Below are 18602 nucleotides of genomic sequence, written 5' to 3'. Positions count from 1 at the left end.
TATGAAAAGATTGCTGATTGGTTGGCAAGTAGACTCTGATTAGTAGAGGAATTGCCATGGAGAATGCACGAGTTGATGGTGACTGACAGCTGTTGAGCATTGTCCCTTTATGTCCTATCTTATCTGTGGCTGGTTCTGCACAGCATAAAATTGTCAAATGATTTGGTGAATTGTTACAATCAGTTTTGAGCAAGTTTTCCACATATGTGGTGAAGGATTCCTTTACATTTGTGAAGGCCACACTGCAATGTTGATGGCAATGTTGTGTCCATGTGCTCATTTGACATTGCTTGGCTATTCATCAATGTTCCACTCAAGGAAGCCATAGATATTTGAACTGCGGCATTGTCATGGGGATCTAGACCAGCCTCTATTGCATGAATCAGTATTAATTGAACTTAAGAACTCGGCAACTTGACCAGTTGAGTTCCATTTTAATGACACCATGTGTGCCCAAACATGTGTCCCCTTGAAGCTCAGCTCTTGCAAATATCTTTGTTGGGTTCCATGAGAAATGTGACTTCAATGGAAAATCACGTGACTCCTACCTCTCATATTTCTGATATGTTTGCTAGATCTGCAGCTGCATGTAATAATTTCCTTGCATGTATTGGGCTTAATCCTGCACCCAAATTCATTAGGGGCTGGTGTGCTCAGTGGGCTAGACAGCTGGTTTGTAATGTTGAACAAGGCCAGCAGCACGGGTTCAATTCCTGTACCAGCTTACCCGAACAGGCGCCGGAATGTGGTGACTAGGTGCTTTTCAAAGAAACTTCATACTTGTGACAATAAAAGATTATTATTATTATTATTATTATTATTGAAACAGAGAAGTAAAATGAACTCCCTTTGCTTGACATACTAGTTGAGAAATGTAATGTGCCAGGGATTTTCTACCTTCACCGATCAATGTATGTATTGGGAATCTCACAGTTCCGCACCCACAAATGATCTTTATTAGTCTCACGAGTAGGCTTAGATTAAAACTACAATGAAGTTACTGTGAAAATCGCCTAGACGCCACACTCCGGCGCCTGTTCGGGTACACGGAGGGAGAATTCAGAATGTCTTTCGGGACTTGTGGGAGGAAACTGGAGCACCCGGAGAATACCCATGCAGACATTGGGAGAATGTGCAGACTCCACACAGACAGTGACCCAAGCCGGGAATCGAACCTTGGTCCCTGGTGCTGTGAAGCAACAGTGCTAACCAAGATTGTTTTAACAACAACATTGTAAATAGGGCCCGAGATGTTTGCTCACCATTCAAACTTGTTGCTGAAATAGGGCGCATAAAAGACATCCTATGGCATAATGGCTATTTTCATCAGTTCATTTTGCATTATATATCATGCAAACACATGGACCAGCCTAAAGCCATCACTTTCCGTTCTGAAAAATATCCAGTGTACCTCCGATTCGCCTCAAAGGGCAAGGTATTTCACCAAAACAACAAGACTATCAGGCAGGAGATACAAAAGTCTGAGAGCACGCACTAACAGGTTCAAAAACAGCTTCTTCCCCGCTGTTACCAGACTCCTGAATGACCCTCTTATGAACTGAACCGATCTCTTCACATATCTTCTCTACTGAGTAGCACTACACTTCGTATGCTTACCCCAATGCCTATGTCTATGTACACTTTGTGTATTTATCATATGTCTGTTTTTCATGTATGGCACTATCTGTTTGGACTGTAAGCAGAACAATACTTTTCACTGTACCTCGTGCACGTGACAAAGTCAAAATCAGAAATTATAAGTGAAACTAGCTGTTTCATGCCGCTACTCTGCAGTAGTAACACAAACCACTAACAGACTGCTGCTGTCAAGCCTAAAAGATGTTCTCCCTATCGCACAAATGAGTAATATAGGATATGGATTTCTGTGCAGTGTGATGCTAGGTATGTAGGCTGTATGTGCCCAAAGACTGATGGATTATATCAAACAGCTTGTCCCAGGCACTGTTTGCAATTGGCAAGGGACAGACCATATCCAACCAGCCTGTACTTACAAAACTCAACATTGTCCAGCATTAGATGTGATTCCACGATTATACAACATTTGCTAAATAATCCTCAGGTTGCTAAGAATTACGCTGACAACCAATTGAAAATGTCAGTCTGGCTCGCAGTGTGGTGTATTTGTGTGTATTACAAACTACATAAATGAATACATATGGCCCTTTCTTTGCAGACAGAAAGAAAATGTACACACATTGTGCCTTTTTCAGCCAAACCAAATAGGTGACAGTCGGTCACTGACTCATTCCTCTGGGCGATGCCTTGACCAATCAGACAAGCTGCCTGGTTTAAATTTCAAACAATGCTTGGCAGTTAACGGTCAGTCATGATCAACTGGTGTATTTCCATGGAACCGGCTCTACCAATCGCAGTCCACTTGCCAACCAATCAGCACTTATTCTCATACAGTATAAATTGTTGTTTTCCCCTTGTATGTATAGTATTCTTGCGAAGTGTCCTGATGAGTGCAATAAAGTAAGTAAAGTCGTTATCATCCCTCACCACAGCTCAGGCGAAAGGCAAGATCAGGAAGGCGGGGCCTCCATGAATAACCTCGGCCAGTATGGGAATTGAAGCCGCACTCTGCATCACAATCCAGCTGTCTCGCCCATTGAGCTAAACTAGCCCCTGGCAATAGGGAAAGTTTCAATGTCTTTGTGTTTTAAGCGATAATCAAGTTCTGCACTACCAAACGACTTAGTTTAGATTATGTTGTGAATTTAGGCACAGGAGTCATCATATCTGAGAAGATAGTTGGACTCCTCACTTTTTCTGCGTCACTATGATATGACTAAGAGTAGGAATACCAGCCAGTTTTCTACTCCCAAGGTTCAATTTCCATTTAGTTTAGTGGAAGCAATTTTATTGCAATGAATCATTACTTGTGCTATGATCAATGATAGGATTAACTTTAAGACAATCGAAGGATATGAATTTTTGTTTTTTTATTTTTTTAGAACTAACGGCTTTTATTATTCTCGAAAATAGGACACAAACATTTAATGTTTCTTGCTTGCGGCTGCAACCTGACCAGCAATTCTGTCCAGGTCTCTCTTCCATTGTGGAGTCAGTCTGCAGCCACCATTGGGATCCTTTTCGACCATCTTCAGCCCCTCGAGACCCTGCAGCACCTTCCTGGCCAAGGACTTGGAGCCACGACTGAAATGACTGGGTTTCACACCGTTCCACTGACGGCCACCATAAATCTTGGTCATGGCGCCAACTCCGACACCACCCCGCAGATATAGGTGACGCATTGTGGAGTCAGCTCATGTATAGAACCAGTTCTCATCATAAGATGCCAATTCTTTGTGTTTGCCCAGCTTCACTGTGTCGACCCAATCAGACACTTTTAGTTTGCCAGACTTCTTGAGAAAAGCACCCAGAGCTTTGACAAACTCCTGCTGATTCACATCCTTAACTGTTACATCAGGCATCTTGTAGCCTGTTGCCTCCTGTTTGGATCCAGGGAGGAAGAACGAAGGATATGAATTATTAATCACATTATTAAAAATTATTTGAAAGCTGTGTTTGCTTGGCTTGTAAGAAGTTTGTAAAAAAGGTTCTTATTTGTGTGCTGTTGGAGCTTGCTCAGTGGGTTCTAATTGTGCTAATGAAGAAATCTTTGCTGAGTTTGGTGCCCTACTAGTTAATTAGAACTTCACATGATATCATTGTATGTAGGAATAACTCCCTTCAAAATAAATCTATATGTCGATACTTGTGTAAATTGCTGCTGGGTATTGTGCATGTTTCCTGAGCTTGTTTTCTTCATGTTAAGATTGCTCAATACATGAACAAAATGCATTAAAAAATAAATGTACATTTTGTGAATTGTCACAGAATAATTAGCAGAATATATTCCTCTTGCCCAATGTAGTGAAAGTAGCAATCATCAATGGTCTCTGATGAAAGAATGTTGAACCCCCTGACATTCAACAGCAGTCCTTTCAAAGCCCCCCCAACATCAACATTCTGGGTTGGAGTGGGGGGGGGGGGGGGGGGGGTGTTCACCATTGACAAGCCAGATAAATACCATGGCTATAAGAACAGGCCAGAGGCTAGAAATTTTCACCAAGTAACTTACACCCTGACTCTCCAAAGCCTGTTTACAGACTGCAAGGCACAAGTCTGAAATGTGAGGGAACTTGTCTGGACGAGTGCAGCACCACCGACATTCATTCAAAGCTCTTAGATCATCTTGTCCATGAGACCCAACTCCTAATCGCTACTATTTCCATAGAATCTCCTGTCCTCATGCTGGCTAATATCCCTCTTCTTGCTGGTTTAGCACAGGGCTAAATCGCTGGCTTTGAAAGCAGACCAAGGCAGGCCAGCAGCACGGTTCAATTCCCGTACCAGCCTCCCCGAACATGTGCCGGAGTGTGGCAACTAGGGACTTTTCACAGCAACTTCATTTGAAGCCTACTTTTGACAAGTTATTTTTCATTTAATTTCATTGCATACTGTCCTCCTGCCATTTAAAACTACTTAGTCAGCAAAAGAAAACGCCCCCAATCTGTCCCTGGAAAACCCCCCCAATTCCTGTCCCTGGACAACACCTTCAATCCCTGTCCCCTGAAAGAACCGCACACCATCTCCTTCCTCTCCAAACTTCTTGAATGTGTTGTTGCTCCCAAATCTATGCCCAACAATCCTTCAACTCTTTTTCTCACAGAGAAAGGGCAGTCATCTATTCAGTGAAACCGTGCTAACTTAAGTCACATCCTGTGTCCACAATGTGGCTTTCTTGGTTTCTCTGCAATCTTTGTGATCAAATGAACTTTGTCCTCTGATACCTCTCCTGTTCATCTAGTTCGATTGGACTGCCCATGCTTGGTTCCCCTACTTAGGGATCCAATTGTAGCTTGGGCATCTTTAGTAATTGTTCTCTACTGCACTTTATCTTCATAATCTTCCAAATGTTTCCTTTGGCCTCTCTCTTATCTACATGTTGTTCCATCTTGATGTTTTCCCAAGACTTGTGATTTGCTGAATGACATCTAACTCCAATGTCATCATTCCTCTCTTTTCCTCTTCTTCCTCTGTGATGTTATTGCTTGTAAGGCATTCAGTGCTGGATGAGTAACCATTTCCTTCAGCTAAGCATTGGGAAGACAAAAGCCATCAAGTTAATTCCCCCACCCCTACAAATTCCATACACTCAAAACTACACCATGTCTCAATGAGCCAGGCTATTTGTTCTTGACCCTGAGCTTTTGATCCCATATTCTCTCTATCATGTGGTCTCATATTTTAAGGATTTGGATTTGTTTATTGTCATGTGTACCGAGGTACAGTGAAAAGTATTTTACTGCGAGCAGCTCAAATAGATCATTTAGTACATGAAAATAAAATAAAATACATAATAGGGCAACACAAGGTACACAATGGAAATACGTAGACACCGGCATCGGGTGAAGCATACAGGAGTGTAGTATTAATCGGGTCAGTTCATAAGAGGGTCGTTTAGGAGTCTGGTAATAGCAGGTAAGAAGTTGGTTTTGAATCTTTCTCCTATCTTAGCCCTTCTGTTACTGAAATCTTCATGCCTTTGCCACCTTTAAGTAACTGTTCTTAGCTGACTTTCTCTTCATGACTTCCTAACTGCAGCTCATCAAAAACCCTGCCCTAGTCTAGCCCACACCAAATTCCAATCGCTTATCGCCCTCGTGCTTGCTGACCTACATTCTGGTTCAGGTTGCTGTAGTAACTATTTAAAAATTTTCATCTTCATGTTCAAATCACTTCATGGCTTTGCACCTTCCTATACCATCACTACGTCTCACCTGTGTTAACTGCTCTGACTGTAGCAGGAACTTTGTGTTTCTCCATGACTGGGCAAGGGAAATGCACTCAATCATTTGTTGGCAGCCTTGCTTTCAGCATTGAGTGTTAAGCTTCAAACCTATTCCTAAAATCTTTCTCTCTCCGCATCCTTCTCTCCTTAAAATTTGTCTCTTCAATCTAATATTTTAGTCGCACCTCTAATATCTTTTTCTTTGACTAGCTGTAGATTTTTTTATCTGATTACATGTAAAGAAATTTGGGATAGTTTTTTTTATTGGGAATGCTCTGTAAATCAAGCTTGTTTCTACACTGTAGGGGAATCTGATCAATGTATGTCAGATTAGGAGAGTACTGAAATCTAAAGCGTGAGCTGCCCATCTGCTTTTCCTTGCTGTCTCAAAAGGCTCCCCTGTGAATCATCCCCTCCCTGTGCTTTTGGGGAAAAGAAAAACTATATATTTTATGTAGGGTGGTGGTCCCTTTACGAACTAGGATCTGATTTCTACTTAAAAAAAACTACAACTGGATTTCAGCAAATGATCATGAGCTCAGGTTGCCTGAGAGGTGAGGGGAAAAAAACGATCAACGTGTGTCGGCTCCTAGGTCTGGTTCTCTGTTCAAGCAATTTAGTTTGAGTTCACTGCAAGCTAGAGTGAAAGAAACATCGCTAATAGCTGAATTTGATTGAAATTCTGGGTATTGCCAATAAGAGTTAAAACGCTTGTTAATTGAAGGACTCCTGTTGTAGTACTAGACTATTGTGGATGGCATAGTGGTTAGCACTGCTACCTCTCAGTGCCAAGGACCCGGGTTCAATTCCAGCCTTGGGTGACTGTCTGTATGGAGTTTATACGTTCTCCCAGTGTCTGCTTGAGTTTCCTCTGGGTTCTCCGGTTTCTTCCCACAGTCCAATAATGTGCAGATTAAGTGGATTGCCCATGCTAAATTGCCTCTTCATGTCCAAAAGGTTAGGTGTGGTTACGGGGATAGGTTGGGAGTGTGGGTCTCGGTAGGGTGCTCTTTGGGATGGCCAGTGTTGGCTGGATGGGCCGAATGGCCTCATTCTACACTGTAGGGGTTCTATGATTCTACTGTACAAAACAATTGGAGGAGACTCGGGTGTAGAACTATTGTTTATTAGCCAACGCGTAGGAGAGAGCACAACCTTGGAGAAGGATCTCCGGAGCTGACTCTATCCAGCTGAGATATCAAGTGTATTTTACATTGTTGGTCACGTAGTCAAAGGCATTATTCACACGAAAACATTATCTGGTTCAAGCCTTACATTCAAACAAGTTACAGGTGTTCACCCAGGCAAAGTGAATATTTTCTATCCTGATCTTTGTATGGCTCTTCTCCTAATTTCTTGTTGTTAGTTGTTGGATGTATTTTCGCCTTTAGGTCTTAGAAAACCACGGTGGACTGGAGAAAAATGTTGAGGTTCTCATAAGTGGTGTTTCAAAAAATAAGTTTGCTAAGGTCACTGAAGAATCAGTTAGACTGGAAAACATGTTGAGTGTCTTTTCGCCAGATCAGCATGTATCTATCCTGTGTGGAATATTCCTCATCTGATCTAATAAACCATACTGCACCACATAAGTTCAAAAAGTTCCGAAGACCCCCTTAATAAACTAGAATTATTAATTGCTCTGATAAATTATTGTAATTAAACCATATTCATTCATCCCCCTCTTACAACTCTAATGGTGAGTTAAATTTCTGGTATAGCCAAGCTGAAGAGTGAGCGTTTTGGATTCAGCACCCATAGTTAAAGAATATTTGAACCAGCAGAGTTCTGACCTGTGGTGGCTACACATCAGAAATAAGATATGCCAATTTGAAAGAGGTGTTTGCAACCTTGGAATGGTTGGAGGAGATTTGAAGGTGCAACCCTGCCGGAAGTAAATGGAAGGCCCTAAAAATCTGTGTATGAATTGTTTGACGCGATATCTGAACCAACAGTTAATCTTCCAAGTTTTGATCAGTATCTGACCTGATCGTTTTCGATCGGCGTAGAAGGAAAGTGGAGTTGAGACATTTGAGTTGGAGTATGTAATTTTTTTTTTGTAATTTTATGATATTTCATTCACCTGAGAAAGGAGCAGTGCTCCGAAAGCTCATGTTTGAAACAAACCTGTTGGACTTTAACCTGGTGTTGTAAGACTTCTTACTGTGCTCACCCCAGTTCAACGCCGGCATCTCCACATTATGATATTTCTGTAACTGTTTCAGAGAATGTAGTTATTACAGTTCATGTTCTTTGATTTTTCTGTCTGAAGATTCTCTTGTTTAAACCATGAACCCTGTTTCTCCATTCTTTGAGGGAATACCTGGGTTTATGGATTCTTAAAAAAATTTAAACTTTACTGGTCTCAACCGAGATCAGTTTGGGATGGATTCAAATCCAGGTTTCAGAATGTGTTAAGTAACAGAACTATTAATACTCATGAGACATGGAATATCCGATCTCATCAAGTGTCCAGATACAGTTCTTTGCCAAATCCCTATTTCTGAGCTCTGGTGAGATCAATGTTTTTGCTACGATTCACATACTTGAAGGAAACAATGAAGTTTGTAATTAAATTGACATTCTTATGTATGCCTGTATCTGGTTAACTGAACAGGGACACTCATTTTACAGATTTGAAGAAGCTATTGTCGAGTCATGAAGCTTTCAACCTAAATCAGTTGTTGAAATGGCCTGTTTGAGTCAGCACCTTTATTTAAAAAAAAAATGAATGTCATTAATTAAAGTAGACTTGTAAACTGGTAAATCATGAAACAATACTTTCTTTAAGTTTCCTTGGGTATAGTTTGGAAAAAAAACATTTGTTTTTGAATTTGCTCTCTTACTGTTATCTTCAAAAATTGTGGCCATTTTAGGTTGAAGTTGAGGGAGAATGCTGGCCCCTGCTCACTTTTACCTGTCATAGCTTTATCTGGCAATTTTGGATGGTGAATAAATATGACTTGCTATCAAATAAGTAAATGTGTGGCACGGCATATATTTGACATGCACACCTGTAATATGCTTTATATTAAACATCAGCCAGTTTTTATGTAATAGCCATTGTGGAGGAGAGATGAGACAATGCAGGGGTTATGAGGCGCTAAGAAGCGGGACTGCAGCAGGTTTTCAAGTGCAGTGTTTAGGGTAAAATCAATGGCCGATGAATGACCAAGCTCCAAATCTTCAGATTGCTGTACATATGCTGATTTTGTTTTCCTGGAAGGATGCCTGCTCAGCACATGTAACCTGTAGTTCAACATCTGTTGTGGAATATAAGCGAGGATTGAGTTTTTGTTTCGCAACTATATTTGAATGCTCAAATTTACATGCCAATCTGCAGCAAGGAACTCGTATCAATATTTCTTGGTCCTATGTTCAGTAACTATACAATATAGTGAATGCCTCTGCTAAGCCATTCTAAAATAGGAGCTCAGTTTGTAGAAAATCAATTATTTCATATCATGTACATATCTTTGTTTCAAATGAAACTAGATGCAGGAAGGGTTCTTGTACCTTATTTTTAAAAATAAATTATGAAAACCAAAGCATTAATTGTACTTCCTCTCAGTAATAAAGCTTGCTTTTTAGATTGATGAGAATATCTCTTTGGGAAGAATTTAAACCAGAATTTTGAGAGGGTGAGAGCCGCAGTCAATAAATGCAGCTCCACGTTTATTCTCAACAGGCAATATATAAAATCCCCCCATGGTCAAAAAGATATTTGGAATAATGAATAAAACTGTATTCAAGGATGCTTTCTCCTGATAATGTCCAGTATTTTGTATAACATCAAAGCTAATGACCTTTTAAGTACAGAGTCAAAATTGGAAACATTAAAAATGTGTTAATGCTATTAGTCCTGTTAAAGCTACTGAAATGTCAGCCAAGTGTGTGTATGTGTATCTGCTCAAGGCATTATTCAGATTTACGTTCCATGTACAGTGCATAGCTGGAAACTAAGTATTTAATAGATGTAATTAACTGTGCAAACTTGGTCCAAGTATGATTTCTGTGGTTATGTGCAATTACAGAATTGGAATATTTAACAATATTTAGTGACGCTTAATAAAAATATGAAAGAAATACCAAAGTACTGAGAACAAGAGATTCATGTGGATATAAACTTGGGCATTGACCAGTTGAAGCATTTGACCGGTTTCTGTACCATCATTTTTTTGTGAAGTGCAGTAACATGGTGCACAACAGGATGATGGGACTTGGCTTTATATTCCAAAGTAGAATTTGCCTTATTGTGCTGAGTGGCTTATATTGAATTGAATTAGAAATCATTACTCACTAAGTTCCTCCAAAACTGGAACTGCCAGTGCATGTGAAAGCTGTCAGGGCACATAAAATCATAGAATCACTGAAGTGCAGAAGGAGGCCATTCGGCCCATTAAGTCAGCACCAACCCTGTAAGAGCACCTTACCCAGGCCCACTCCCCCACCCTATCCCTGTAACCCCACCTAACCTTTGGACACGAAGGATCAATTTAGCATGGCCAACCCACCTAACCTGCACATGTAGCACATAATGTGTACCATAGTATTCAAGTGCAGGGAGTGCATATTGGCTGTGCACAAAGAGCAGCATCTCCTGGCATGCAGTCTAGTGCCACAGCTTTTGGATTCTCTGATTTACTGGATTTAGAAAGCTTAACACACTTGCGCAGATTTGCTCAACTTTTTTAGGCAGGGTCATCGTTTATTTGGAAGCAATTCAGAGAAGGCTCACTTGGCTGGTTCCAGGTTTGAAGGGGTTGCCTTATCATAGAATTTTAAGTGCTGAAGGAGGCCATTCAGCCCATCGAGTCTGCACCAGCCCTTGGAAAGAGCACCCCACCTAAGCCCACACCTCCCCCTCATACCTGCAACCCAGAAACCCAACCTAACCTTTTTGGACACTAAGGGCAATTTAGCATGGCCAATCCACCTAATCTGCACGTTTTTGGACTGTGGGAGGAAACCGCAGCATCTGGAGAAAACCCACGCAGACACGGGGAGAAGGTGCAGACTACGCACAGTGACCCAAGCGGGAATCGAGCCTGAGACCCTGGAGCTGGGAAGCAACAGTACTGACCATGTGCTACCAATGCCACCCATCATGAGGAAAGTTTGAGCGAGTTGGGCCTTTACTGATTGGCATTTAGAATGAGAGTTGGTCATATTCTCCAGAGAACCAGGGAGCACTGTATCAAAGTAAGGGATTTCCCATTTGAGACTGAGACGAGGAAGAATTTCTTCTCCGTGTCATTAATCTTTGGAATTCCGTCCCCCAGAAAGTAGTGCAGGCTGGGTCATTGGATATATTCCAGGCTCAATTAAACAGATTTTTTATTGACGGGAGTCGAGGATTATGGGTAGCAGGCAGAAAAGTGGAGTTAGGGCCACAAGTGCAGCCATGACCTATTGACTGGCAGAGCAGACTCCGGGCTGAATTGAATGGGCTACTGCCTCTGATTCTTATGTTTTTAAGTTGAAGCTTTGTACAAAGTATGTTGTGACATGCAGTGGATTCTGAGGAGCAATAGCTTCCAGCTATCTTAAACGATACTTTTCTTTTTCTTCTTGCTGCACTGTGTGGAGTCTGCACGTCCTCCCCGTGTGTGCGTGGGTTTCCTCCGGGTGCTCCGGTTTCCTCCCACAGTCCAAAGATGTGGGGGTTAGGTGGATTGGCCATGCTAAATTGCCCTTAGTGTAGGGTTAGTGGGGGGATTGTTGGGTTACGGGTATACGGGTTACGTGGGTTTAAGTGGGGTGATCATTGCTCGGCACAACATCGATAGCCGAAGGGCCTGTTCTGTGCTGTACTGTTCTATCTATCTATTCTATCTATCTATCCTTCTTGGGTGAGTCTGACTGAAATTTCACAGTCAGAATAATAATCTAGCAACTCTGTGTGTGCAAATCTGGTGGGAAAATTCTCATTTTTGCAGGTTATTTCTTTCTTGGGGAAGGAACAAACTATCTTTTAGTGCATATTTTTCAGTATGGTGGCACAAGGCACAATCTGAACTTCAGTTTTGATAAATAGTGGATACAGAATATGGAGCAGGCAATTGCTGTTTGTGGTGGAAATCATCTTTGATAATGTACCTTCCACCCAGTCTAAAAAATTAGAGATTGTTTTGATTTGCAATAAATCTCCATACTTGTTTGTTGATTTATACTCTAGTGTAATACTATTTGAGAGCAAAACATTAATTTGTTTTTAAAATTATAGGGACATTTAAATAGGACATGTTCAAGTACAGTAATTTGGGTTGAAAATAAACTACAAATGAACCACTGGCCATGGACTATAGCTGTAGTACCAAGTCATATTTTCTAATTTTATAGTTGACAACTATTTATGGTTGGAGCCAGAACTTCCATTTATATAATGACCTCGGGACTATATGAGCTTCACAGCCAATTAATACTTTCCTGAAGTGGAGTAACTGTTAAAATGCAGTGAAAAGTTGCAGCCAATCTTTGCACACCGGTTCCATAATATCAATGAGACATCAGTATTCTGCTGCAGTATTTGTTATATTAGTAAAACACAGGTCTGACCAAATGAGAACTAGGATGGACTTTTCTGAATGTGAATCTGTTCATAAAAAGATACCCAAGTGAGGGCTCGTCGCTATCCTTGTGCAGTCTAGCCTGCAACTCCAGTCCTATATTAATGTGTTTGACTCTTACTGCATTCTGAAGTGGCCCAGTAAATCAGGTCATATAGGGATAGGCAATAAAAGCTGGCTTTGCTTTATTCAAAGAAAGGTTAGTCAATAGCGAACAATGAAATAGCTTTGCATGCCGCAACCCTCGAACTGGTAACTGTGACCACCCCAGTTTGTGTTCTAACTGGATGGGAAGGTTTCAGGTGGGAACCCTGGCTCAAAAGACCATTTCTTTGACTTATTAAAAAATAAAACATGGAGGAACAGAGTCACAGGATTGCTAATTAGTTTTAACAAAAAATTAACATATTATACATAAAAAAATAGGATTATAATGCAATCCACCTTTACTCCCCCTCAGCTTAACAATTACACATAGGTTTTAGGACAAACAAGGATTACTAAGTACATCTTAAGATAAAATGGTCCCTTTAACGTACAAAGTCCCTTTAAAGCATACAAGATGACTGTGGTAAGATGCATTTTACTCTGAACCCAAGTGAATATCTGTGGATTTCACCTCTGAATTCCCCCCCCCCCAGAAAGTTCTCACATGAGTTTCCAAACTCCACTCCCAAAAACACACTTTGAAATCTTCCCTCATAATTATGCTTTCTTGTAGCGGTTTGAATTCTGAAATCCAGACCAGGTTTTCCAAATTACATGGTGCTTTTAAAACGATCCGGTTAGTTGTCAATTTAATTGATCACTTTCAATAGAATGCTCTGAAGCAATTGAAAAGTCTGATTTTGTTCATCTAAAATTGAAAGTTTTAAAAGATGGGATGTTTCACAGAGCAACACGGTAGCATTGTGGATTGCACAAATGCTTCACAGTTCCAGGGTCCCAGGTTCGATTCCGGCTTGGGTCACTGTCTGTGCGGAGTCTGCACGTCCTCCCCGTGTGTGCGTGGGTTTCCTCCGGGTGCTCCGGTTTCCTCCCACAGTCCAAAGGTGTGCAGGTTAGGTGGATTGGCCATGCTAAATTGCCCTTAGTGTCCAAAATTGCCCTTAGTGTTGGGTGGGGTTACTGGGTTATGGGGATAGGGTGGAGGTGTTGACCTTGGGTAGGGTGCTTTTTCCAAGAGCCGGTGCAGACTCGATGGGCCGAATGACCTCCTTCTGCACTGTAGATTCTATGATTCAATCAAATGATTTTCAGAAGTATAGAAATAACACAGTTCCACTGGATCCAATTGGAAGTGGAGAATTCTTCTTATAATTCTTTTGGTTCTGCACCGACCAACTGCAGGAAGTACATTCTTCTGTTCCCATCCTTTCATAGTTTGAAACATTTCTAGCATATCACCTTGTATCTACTTTGTTCTGCTGGGGTTTGGGGAGCACCAATATTTCAAGCCTTTCTTTGTATTTCCTGATAGAAGGCAGTATTCCAGGAACTTTGTTACCTTCTCTAAAAGTCTATATAGCTTTTCGATGGTATAGGACCTAATACTGCTTGCAGTATCCCAGTTGCCTTTTGTTAAAGGTTTGTAGTTGCCTTTTGTTAAAGGTTTATAGTTACCTTTTTGCGAAGGGTTTATAGTTACCTTTTGTTAAAGGTTTGTAGTTGCCTTTTGTTCAGGGTTTATATAGGCTCATTGTTGACACATGGCTTTTATATTTCATATACCTGAAACCTAGAATTTCATTACTCTTTTTACTGCCTTGTTAATATGTAGAGCTGTGTTTGCTGCTCTGATTCTGCACTCCAAATCTTGGTGCTCTTCCACAGCGATGAGTTTACTTCTATTTTATTTTACCAAGACACTTTTCTTCCTTGCACTTACTGGCATTAAATCTGAACAGTATCCTTCTGCATCTTCCTTGAATACCAACTTGTATTTATATGGCGTCTTTAATATTATAAAACATGTCAAGATGTTTGTGTTTTTTCGAAAAATAAATTTTATTGAAAAATTTTGAATTTACACAACAACATCAAACCCCCCCCCCCCCCCCCCCCCCCCCCCTGTTGCTGCTGCTATTGACCAAGAGACCTATCTTTGAGCCAGGAAGTCAAGAAAAGGCTGCCACCGTTTATAGAACCCTTGTACTGATCCTCTCAGGGCAAATTTAACCCTTTCCAACTTTATAAATCCCGCCATGAAGATCCTCCGCCGGGCTACTAGGGACGCAAAGGCCAGAACACCGGCCTCTTTCGCCTCCTGCACTCCCGACTCCGCCGCAACTCCGAAAATCGCGAGTCCCCACCCTGATTTGACCCTGGAACCAACCACCCTCGACACCGTCCCCGCCACCCCCTTCCAGAATTCTTCCAGTGCCGGGCATGCCCAGAACATATGGGCATGATTAGCTGGACTCCCCGAACACCTGGTGCACCTGTCCTCACCCCCAAATAACCTACTCATCCTAGTCCCGGACATGTGGGCCCGGTGCAGCACCTTAAATCAGATGAGGCTAAGCCTCGCACATGAAGAGGAAGAGTTGACTCTCTCCAAGGCATCCGCCCAAGTCCCGTCCTCTATCTGCTCCCCAAGTTCCCCCTCCCATTTAGCCTTCAGCTCCTCCACTGATGACTCCTCCACCTCCTGCATTACCTTATAGATGTCAGACACCTTCCCCTCTCCGACCCACACCCCCAAAAGCACTCTGTCCATCGTCCCCCGCGAGGGCAGCAAAGGGAATCCCTCTACCTGTCGCCTAGCAAACGCCTTTACCTGCAAGTATCTGAACTGTTCCCTTGGGGAAGCCCAAATTTATCTTCCAGTTCCCCCAGGCCCGCAAACCTCCCGCCAATAAACAGGTCCCTCAATTTACTGATGCCCACCCTTTGCCACCCCCTAAATCCCCCATCCTTGTTCCCCGGGATGAACCGATGATTGCCACCCAGTGGAGCCTCCATCGAGCCCCCTGTTTCCCCCCTATGCCGTCTTCACTGTCCCCAGATTCTTAGGGTCGTCGCCACCACCGGGCTCGTGGTAAATCTCTTAGGGGAGAGCGGCAACGGCGCCGTTACCATGGCACCCAGGCTCGTACCTCTACATGACGCCATCTCCATTCTTTTCCACGCCGCCCCTCCCCCCTCCATCACCCATTTACGCACCATTGACACATTGGCCGCCCAATAGTACCCCAAAAGGTTGGGCAGCGCCAGCCCGCCTCTACCCCTCCCTCGCTCCAGGAAAACCCTCTTCACTCTCGGGGTCCCATGTGCCCACGCAAAGCTCAAGATACTGCTAGTCACTCTCCTAAAGAAGGCCCTGGGGATAAAGATGGGCAGGCACTGAAAGAGGAACAAGAACCTCGGAAGCACCGTCATTTTGACGGACTGCACCCTCCCCGCCAACGACAATGGCAGCATGTCCCACCTCTTGAACTGCTCCTCCATTTGATCTACAAGTCTGGTGAAATTATATTTGTGAAGAGTCCCCCAGTCCCTGGCCACCTGCACCCCCAGGTACCTAAAACTCTCCCCTGCCCGCCTAAGCGGGAGCCTACCAATTCCTTCCTCCTGGTCTCCAGGGTGCACCACAAACACCTCACTCTTGCCTAAATTTAGTTTATAACCTGAAAAGGTCCCAAACTCAGCTCGCAGCTCCATCACCCCCGGCATCCCTCCCACCGGGTCCGCCACATACAGTAACAGGTCATCAGCATACAACGACACCCATGTTCCTCCCCACCTCGCACCAAACCTCTCCACCTCCCTGAATCCCTCAACGCCATCGCCAGCGGCTCGATTGCCAGTGCAAACAACAAGGGGGACAGGGGGCAACCCTGCCTGGTCCCTCGGTAAAACCGGAAGCACTCCGACCTCCTCCCATTCGTGGCCACGCACGCCATCGGGGCCTCATATAGCAGCCTCACCCATCTAATAAACTCTGCACCAAATCCAAACCTCCCCAACACCTCCCATAAGTACCCCCACTCCACTCTATCGAAGGCCTTCTCCGCATCCAGCGCCACCACTATCTCTGCCTCCCCCTCAATCGCCGGCATCATAATGACATTCAACAATCTCCGCACATTCGTGTTCAGCTGCCTTCCCTTCACAAACCCTGTCTGGTCCTCGTGCACAACCCCTGGCACACAGTCCTCTATCCTGGGGGCCAGGATTTTTGCCAGCACCTTGGCATCTACGTTGAGGAGAGATATGGGCCTGTATGAACCACACTGCTGGGGGTCCTTGTCCCTCTTTAAGATTAACGAGATCAGCGCCCGCGACATCATCGGGGGCAAAGTACCCCCTTCCCACGCTTCATTAAGTGTCCGCACCAGCAAGGGGCCCACTAGGTCCACAAACTTTTTATAAAATTCCACCGAGAACCCATCCGGCCCCGGTGCCTTCCCTGACTGCATCTGCCCGATCCCCTTAACTAGCTCCTCCAGCTCAATCGGCGCACCCAACCCCTCCACCTTCTCCTCCTGCACCTTCGGGAAAGAAAGCCCGTCGAGGAACCTCTTCATTCCCCTCCTCTTCCCCGTTGGCTCCGACCGGTACAGTTCCCCGTAAAAGTCCTTGAAGACCTCATTCACCTCTACCCCCTTCCGCACCACATTCCCACTCTTGTCTCTCACTCCAGCAATTTCCTTTGCCGCATCAGCGGAGCTGATGAGCCAGCATCCTACTCGCCTTTTCACCATGTTCGTACACTGCCCCTTGTGCCTTCCTCCACTGTGCCTCCGCCTTTCTAGTGGTCAGCAAATCAAATTTAGCCTGCAGGCTGCGCCTCTCCCCCAACAGTCCCTCCTCTGGTGCCTCTGTGTACCTCCTGTCTACCTCCAGCATCCTTCCCACCAGTCTATCCCTCTCACTCCTCTCGCTCCTCTCCCTGTGTGCCCGGATGGATATCAGCTCCCCACGAATCACTGCTTTCAGGGCTTCCCAGACCACCTCCCCCGTATCATTCACCTCGAGGTACTCCTCAATACTTGCCCGGACCCTCCTGCACACCTCCTCCTCCGCCAACAACCCCACATCCAACCGCCACAACGGGCGCTGGTCCCGCACCTCCCCCATCTCCAACTCCACCCAATGCGGAGCATGGTCGGAGATTGCAATGGCCGAATACTCGGCCTCCTCCACTCTCGGAATCAGTCCCCTACTCACCACGAAGAAGTCTATCCGAGAGTAGACCCTATGTACGTGGGAGAAGAAAGAGTACTCGCGTGCCCTCGGCCTCACAAACCTCCATGGATCCACCCCACCCATCTGGTCCATAAATGCTCTCAGTACCTTGGCCGCCGCTGGCCTCCTACCCGTCCTAGAGCTGGACCGATCCAGTGAAGGATGCCTCAAATGACACATTTTTCCCCACCAGAATCGCCACTCCCGGTTCTTCACATCCAACCCAGAGTGGAAAACCTGCCCCACCCATCCCTTCCTCAGACGGACCTGGTCCACCACCTTCAGGTGGGTCTCCTGAAGCATTGCCACGTCTGCCTTTAGCCCCCTCAGATGAGCAAGTACCCTCGACCGCTTCACCGGCCCATTCAATCCTCTCGCATTCCAGGTGACCAACCGGATCAGAGGGCGTCCCGCGCCCCTCCCCCGTCGACTAGCCATAGCCCGTCGACTGCCCGCCCCAGGCCAGCATCTCCTGCCCGCCCCAGTCCCCACAGCGACAACACCTCTCCTCTGTCCCCCCAGCCCCCACCAGCTCCTTCCTGACCCTGCCAGCAGCAACTCGGTATTTCCCCCCCCCCCCCAACCACACCCTTCTGACGCAGCGCCCAAATACCAGCCACACTCCATACCCCCAACCCGACATAGAATACAACAAACCCCCCCCAACTCTCCCCGCAAGATACACAACTCAACAATGCCCCACAGCAAAAAACATAACAGAACAACAGCCCCATAAATAATCATATCAAAATTGTAAAATGGGGAAAAAGAGAACACAGCAACAGCAGAATCCAGCAATAAAGTATTACAACCGACCCCGCAACCCCTAACCCCTAGTTTAAGTCCAGTTTCTCCGTCCGCACGAAGGCCCACACCTCCTCCGGGGAATCGAAATAATAATGCCGGTCCAAATAAGTTACCCACAGGCGCGCAGGCTGCAATATTCCGAACTTAATCTTCTTCTTGTTAAGAACCTCTTTTGTCCGATTAAACCCGGACCGCCGCTTAGCCACCTCCGCACTCCA

The 18602-nt window shown here is 44.4% G+C and overlaps 1 protein-coding gene and 1 pseudogene across 3 annotated transcripts in view; one reads left to right on the top strand and one right to left on the bottom strand.

The window, feature by feature from the left end:
- ap3b1a (adaptor related protein complex 3 subunit beta 1a) overlaps positions 1 to 18602 on the top strand; it is a 358394-nt gene that overhangs the window by 97440 nt on the left and 242352 nt on the right. The gene's annotated exons all lie outside the window — the stretch shown is intronic.
- LOC119970628 lies at positions 2962 to 3473 on the bottom strand (annotated as a pseudogene).

Source organism: Scyliorhinus canicula, chromosome 8 (genome assembly GCF_902713615.1).
Source record: "Scyliorhinus canicula chromosome 8, sScyCan1.1, whole genome shotgun sequence".
NCBI lineage: Eukaryota > Metazoa > Chordata > Chondrichthyes > Carcharhiniformes > Scyliorhinidae > Scyliorhinus > Scyliorhinus canicula.
This window is presented reverse-complemented; position numbering and strand designations above follow the sequence as displayed.